This window comes from Camelus dromedarius, chromosome 14, assembly GCF_036321535.1.
Source record: "Camelus dromedarius isolate mCamDro1 chromosome 14, mCamDro1.pat, whole genome shotgun sequence".
Classification (NCBI taxonomy): Eukaryota; Metazoa; Chordata; class Mammalia; order Artiodactyla; family Camelidae; genus Camelus; species Camelus dromedarius.
This window is the reverse complement of record NC_087449.1, coordinates 50,644,655-50,650,962: the sequence shown is the minus strand read 5'-3', so window position 1 is coordinate 50,650,962 and position 6,308 is coordinate 50,644,655. Positions and strand designations below refer to the sequence as shown.

At 46.3% G+C, this 6,308-nt stretch overlaps 1 pseudogene; it reads left to right on the top strand.

Moving 5' to 3' along the window:
- Window positions 1-2,153: 2,153 nt before the first annotated feature.
- LOC116156958 (mpv17-like protein 2) lies at window positions 2,154-5,860 on the top strand (annotated as a pseudogene).
- Window positions 5,861-6,308: the final 448 nt, after the last annotated feature.

Here is a 6,308-nt window from a genome sequence, read left to right as displayed (position 1 = left end):
AGCCATGAGCCAAGCCTCCGCTCCTACCTGGCAGCAATGAGACTTACGGAGATAGAAGGTGGGGCTATTCACACTTGATGTCCCCATCGACCATCCAACTGGTATCAGAAGGGCCCGAAGAGAGGAACAGTCTTTACCCACACCTGGCATCAATGAGGCAGAATGAAGTGGTGGGAAGCAGGGTCCCTCCCTCCCCTCCCTTGGTGTCAGCAAGGTCCAGTGGGAAGCTTAGCTCCTGCCTCCACCTTGCAGCAATAAAGTGGTGTGAGCCAGCCCTCTGCATCCACATCCCTGGTGTCAATAGGGCACAGTAGGAAACCGAGCTTCACATTCCCATTCAGCAGCAACAAAGCAGCAGACTCGGTGCCCTATTTTTGCAGACATGCGGGAAGACGGGGAAGCTGAGCATACACACCCATCTGGCCTCTTGCTACAACTGCTGCTGGGAAAAAAAAAACAAAAAACCAAAGAAAAAAGATTAAATAGAATCGAGAGTCTTATAATATCCCAAATGTCCAGGATGCAATAAAAAAAATCACTTATCACATCAAGAAATCAGGAAAATCACAACTTGAATGGGAAAGGTAATCAATACTGAGATGAATCAAATGTTGGAGTAATTTGACAAGGACTTGAAAGCAGCTGTCACAAAAATGATGCAATAAGCAATTATGAATTCTCTGGAAACCAATGAAAAAAATCTCAGCAAAGAAATATGTTATAAAAAAGAACCAAGTGAAAGTTATAGTACTAAAATATACAATGACCAAAACAAAAAACTCAATGGATGGCTTGGCAGTGGTGGAGATGATAGAGGGTGGAATCAGTGAACTTGAGGACAGGTCAATAGAAGTTACCCAGTCTGAACAACAGAGAGAAAATAGACCGAAAAAAGAGTGAACAGAGTTTCAGAGACTTACGGGACAATATCAAAAGAACTAACAGTGGTATCATTAGAGTCTCAGAAGGAGAGCAGAGAGAGTGGGGCTAAAAATGTATTTGAAGAAATAATAGCTAAAAACTGTCCAATTTAATGAAACACATACACCTACAAATTCAAGAAGCTGAGCAAATCCCAAATAGGCTAAACGTAAAGAAATGGATGCCAAGTCACATCATAATTAAATGTTCAAAAACTAAAGACAATGAAAAAGTTTTGAAAGCATCCAGAAAGAAACTACTTGTTACTTACAAGTTACATTAGTTTGAATGGCAGTGGATATCTCTTTTGAAACTGTGGCGGCTCAAATTAAGTGGTACAGCAGTTTTTTAAGTACAGAGAGAAAAGAGCTGTCAACCATGAATTCAATATCTGGTGAAAATATCCTTCAAGAATGAAAAGGAAAATAAAGACATCTTCAGATGAAGAAAAACCAAGAGAATTTACTGCTAGCAAATGTATCTTTAGAGAATGGCTAAAATAAATTGTCTAAACAGAAAGGAAATTTTAATAGAACAAGGCTTGGAACTTCAGAAAGGAAATATGACTATCAGAATAAGTAGGGGTAAATAGAATATGCAATACTTTCTCTCATGATTTTCTTACATCATATTTGGTGGTAGAAGCAAAAGTTAAAAACCATCTACTATTGTATTCAATGTCTGTAAGGGAAGCGTTTAAGACTATGATACTTATAAAGTGTGGAGGGCAAAGGGATCTCAACAGAAGTAAGGTGTCTACACTTGGTTCTCAGTGGTAAAATGTCAGTACCAGTAGAGTACAGTAAGTTATTGTACATTTCTCATAAAACTTAGAGCAAACACTAAGATAACTATACAAAGTGATAGACTCAAAAACACTAAGTAGGTCAAGATGGAATCCTAAAAAAATGTTCAGGTAACCCACAGGTAGGTAGGAAGAAAGATATAGAGGAATGGGAAATGAAGAGAACAAATAATAACATGATAGCCTTAAGCTCTAACATATACATAATTAAATGTAAATGGACTAAATATATGAATTAAAAGACAGAGATTGGCAGAGTAGACCAAAAACAAAATAAAACAAACAATAACCCCAAAGAACTCATGATCCAGCAATATCTTATATACAAGTAACTCACTTCAAGCACAACAATATAGGTAGGGTGAAATATCAAGAATGGAAGAAAGATACACCATGAATATGTTAATTAAAAAAGCAAGGGCGGGTGATGGTGTCTGGTGGCTGGCGTAGGCTGTGTGGCCTGTGGGCGGCAGGGCAGCCCCTGTTCCAAGGCCATGCACTGTTTTTCACCAACAGTCTGGGCTGCGGCACTCTCATGGATGCCAGGGATAGCACATGGCATTCCTGGGAGGTCACGCCTGGCCTTGACAGAAGTCCGACCCAAGGTGCTTATCAAGCATGTCTGTGGTGTCCTACAGCGTGGGCCTCTTCATGCTCTGCTGATTCCTCTGCCTGGACCCCCTCCTCATTTTGTCCAACATCTGTGGCCTCCTAAACATCTTCAGGAAGGTCCTTGTCAGCCAGTTGGTGGCCTCTCCAGGGCTGGTTCTCTGGTACTTCTTGGGCTTTGGGTGTCTGGAGGGCCAGATTCTGGCTGAGAGCTGCCAGGTGTTGTGGGACAAGTTCTGGAAATTCTACAAGACTGACTGGTGTATACGGCCAGATGAACGGCTGGTGAACTTTCTCTTCACGACCTCCCCCCCATCCCCACCCACCCCTTCTGAGTCACCTACATCAACAGCCTGACACTGGCTTTGTGGCCCTGGGCACTATGCAGACTGAACTGCCTTACCTGCCAACAAGATGTCAGACAGGGCAAGACTAACCCCCAGTTGACTACCCTTCTGGAAGGGAAGGGAAATGGGCTCCCATGGCAGGCCAGGCCAGGGTGCTGGGCTGAGTCCGAGCCTTACCCCAGCACCTGGGCATCTGGCTGGGCTGCCCCTTCCAAACCCTCAGCTGGGCCTCAGCTGCCTTATCTAGAACAAAACCGTGAAGGTGGACAGGCATCATCCAGCCCTTCTGACCAGGATCCCCAGTGACTGGTGACTGAGATGCCTCATCCCCAGCACCAGGTCCCGGCCAGTCAGCCATCCCACCCGCTGAGTCCTCAACACTGCTGTGGGCTGGGCTCTGGTCTGAGCAGCTGCACGGGGCTCCCTCACGCCCTGGGACTAAGTTAGGAGCATCATCCAGGCCCTGGAAGCAGGGTCCAGTGTGGGGCTGGCTCCCAGAATCTGGAAATTTAGGCAGGGTTTCAATTTTCTCTGGTCATAGACAGTAAAGATTCCATTAAATTCCCTTGATAATTGAAAAAAACAACAACAACCCAGGAGTGGCTATATTAATATCAGATAAAGTAGACTTCAGAGCAAAGAAAATTACTAGACACAAAAGAGAGGGTGATTACATAATAATAGAAGTATCAATCCACCAAGAAGACGTAACAACCCTAAACATACATGCACCAAATAATAGAGCAGGATTGCTTCCTTCAAGGACTGCGAGGAAGCTTCTGTCCCAGGCCTCTCTCCTGGCGTCTGGGGTGGGCTGCTGGCCACCTTTGACGTTCTTTGGTGTGGAGAAGCATCACCCTAACCTCTACCTTCATCTTTACATGGCATTCTCCCTGTGTGCATATCTGTGCCCACATTTCCCCTTTTTATTAGGACGTTAGTGATATTGAATTAGGGCCAACCCTAATGACCTCATTTTAACTTGTTACTTGTGTGAAGACCCTATCTCCAAATCAGCTCACCACAGCCATGTGGTCCCCTACACGCTCCAGGGCTCCCCGTGTCTCAGGCTGAGGCCAGACCCGAGCTCAGCCCACAGCCTTGCCCGGCTCCTCTCCCTCCCCCTCTTCCTTCTCCCGACCCTTCCCTCCGAGAGGGCGAGAGGGTGCCCTCCATAAGGCACCTGCCCACAGGCCCCTATCTTACTCTGCTTCTAGGGAACCTGACCTACATGGGGTCCCTGCCGGGCACAGCCTCACCCACACAGTGACTCTCCGGGGACCATGTTCTTCCCTGTGAGGGGCTGAGTGTAAAAGGACCATCTTCTCAGACTCTAAGGAAGGCGGGGACTGGCATTTTGGGGTCTTTCAAATGCAACTCCTGCTGCAAATTCATCCCCAGTCGACCCTCCCCATGTCTGCTCCAGATCCTCATGCAACCTACCCTCTCCGTGTAATTCCCGTGTTCTGTTGGATCTAGGTTTGATTAACAGAAGGTTATAAACAAGTCCCCCAAAAAAGGAAACCAGCATGTCCTCAGGGTGGCCACTGTCTACTGACAAACTGCTTTCTAAATATTTTTGTTTTCTTGATTTTTGTGTGGATAAAGAATTAAGCTAATTTATATAAACTTCTTCCCTTCTTCAGGTCTTGGGAACCGCTTTGCCCCATAGTGAATTGGTTACCCGATTCCAAGAAAGGGTCTGTCTTTGCAATTGCAATTCATTAGTAGATTTACAAGGGAGGGAAGATGGTTAAGTCTTGCTAAGAGGATCATTTCACATTTCTTCTTTTTTAGTTGCTTGGCTATGTCTTGGCTCAAAGGTCTGTGAAAAATGGGGTGAAAATTCCAGCACCACATTTGCCCTAGTTGCAAATACAATCATATGGGAGAAGACAGACACGGGGAGGGAGCTTTAGGACATGTCTCCCCTCTCTTCAGAGCTGCCTTGGGGTTGGGAGGCTCGGCCACCAGAGCCCAACTGGCATCAGGCGTGTTGGTGTGAGAGAGGGGCCGCTCTGCTCCTGGGGACGCAACCTCTGGGGACTTGGGTGAGGGCAGCCTTGGTCGGCTTTTGAGTTACTGTTTCTTGGGCACCTACTAGGTGCAGGAGCTTTATGTGCATTTTCTAACTTCACGGTGATCCTTTTACAGACCCATTTTACAGACAGGTGTGTGCAGGGCACTGGGAGAGGTATGGGAGCAGGGAGGATTTCGCAGGTGTTAAATGGAGACTCAGAGGTGTGCAGGATTTGCTCAAGGCACTTGAGTTGGAGCTGGAATTGGAAGCCAGGCCTGTTACCTCCAAATTCCCTGCCATTTCCACTCCCTCTTTGCTGCACTTTGGTCGCTCTTTCTGGGCCTCTATTCCCTCATCTGTGAAATGGGCCCCATAGACAGGACAAGATGAGCATGAAGGCTGTCTTAGGCTCTTAGGTGTTTTGAGGAAGGTGGGCCTGGAATGGTAGATGTAGGGTTGCTCTGAGGGGGTCTGGTACCAGGGGAGTCTGTGGTCCAGGAACAAGGGGCCTCCAGCTCTGGAACCAGGAGAAGGGCTCAGACCTGGTATGTTCAGAGGTTTTGCCAGTCAAGGGCACAGCCAGGCCTGACTGTTGGGAGTGGGCTAGGGGCTGAGCCCCCTTCTTCTCTTGTTCTTATTTGCAAATGGGTGAGTCCTTTGTCCCCAAATCAGGATATAAATGTTTCTGAGCCAAAAAGAGCTACAGCGTGGTGGGGGTGAGGGGCACACTAGAGATACACAATCAGAGATGTCTGAGGGGTCCCCAAGATAGGAGCAAAGAAGAAAACAGGAACACCACAATCCAAAGAGCTGAGGTGAGTCCCAGTGTTGTCCCTGACGTACTGTGTGACTTCGGTCATGTGACTGCCTCTCTGGGTCTCAGTTAGTTCATCCAGGAAATGGGGAGAACAGTTCCCCCCTCATTGGAGTGTGGAGACTCAAACGAGGCCGTGTGTAAGTGCCGAGTGCAGGGTGAGGGGCCAAGGGCCTCAAGACATAAACTGCATCTTTGTTGGGATTTGGGTCCAGGAGCCGAGTCTCAGTCACAGGTCTCTCACCAGGGGCTTCAAGGAAGAGCCGCATCTCCTCCAGATCAAGAACGTCCTTTCCCAGTCTCTTCAGCAAGTGGTGTTGGGAAAGCTGGGCAGCCGCATGTAAGTCAATGAAGTTAGAACACTCCCTCACACCATACACAAAAATTAACTCAAAATGGCTTAAAGACTTACATGTAAGACATGACATCATAAACCTCCTAGAAGAGAACATAGGCAAAACCTTCTCTGACATAAATTGTAGCTGTTTTCTGAGGTCAGTATCCCAAGGCAATAAAAATAAAAATAAATATAAACAAATGGGACCTAATCAAACTTACAAGCTTTTGCGTAGCAAAGGAAACCATAAACAAAATGAAAAGACAGCCTATGGACCGGGAGAAGATATTTCCAAATGATGCGACAGACAAGGGCTTAATTTCCAAAATATGCAAACAGCTCATAAAACTTAATAACAAACAACCTAATAAAAAAATAGGCAGAAGACCTAATAGACATTTCCCTAAAGAAGACACACAGATGGCCAACAGGCACATGAAAAGATGCTCAACTTC